An 880-nucleotide genomic window follows, 5' to 3' on the forward strand; every position below is an offset into this window, starting at 1 on the left:
AATCATCGTTTGGCTTGAGGGTGTTTCACCAATTCCTTAACTGGCCACAATGACATGGTTTGCGGAACAGGTTACTTTTATGCAGATGAGCTTTATGAATTTGAGAATTACTAATCCTGTTTTCCATCTTGACTTTTCTGTGGCTGTTTTGCAATTAGTACTTGCCTCACAAGTTACAGGTATTTATCCTCATGTGATATATTTTGACAAAAAATAAATTCTCATTTTATTTGCCAGATATGTTGAAAAGTCGCCATGATGAGGCAATGGCCCAAGAATGTTGGAAATTTAGATTGTAGGAAAAGTACTAAGTGCGACAAAACACGTCATTAGACCTATTGAACTTTTTCACGAGGAATGATTGGTTTAATGATAACTCACTGAACTGTTGGCAAAGGAACGAGAATTGCAATCAGTTCCACGAAGGCCCAAATTATGTCATGCAATCATAAAACATTGACATTTGTTCTGTTACATTCTCAGGGTGAAAAAATGAAAAAGTGAACAAACATATGTTTGATAATAAAAATGATTCATACAGAACATTTAAGTAGCGTTATTATTCATATTGCATCAAATCTCGGCCTGATTCAACAACATCCTTGACAAATGCCTTATTTGCATTTTGAATGAAAAATGTCTCCATGTCTCCAGATAATAAAATTTCTGTAGCTAAGTCGAGATGTTGCGGCCTATTTGTAAAATTCTTTTCCATTCTTCTGATAATTCGCATGAAGTTCAGCCACTTAGCCAAATCTCATTCTTTTTTTTTTTTTGTTTGTTTTTTCACGGGCTTTTCTAACCGCTACAGGGAATGTAATCCCCAGTACTATTAAAATGAAAGATTATAATTCGTCTATTTATTACCTTTCAATTTCTA

The sequence above is a fragment of the Tigriopus californicus genome, chromosome 3, assembly GCF_007210705.1.
Source record: "Tigriopus californicus strain San Diego chromosome 3, Tcal_SD_v2.1, whole genome shotgun sequence".
Taxonomy (NCBI): Eukaryota; Metazoa; Arthropoda; class Copepoda; order Harpacticoida; family Harpacticidae; genus Tigriopus; species Tigriopus californicus.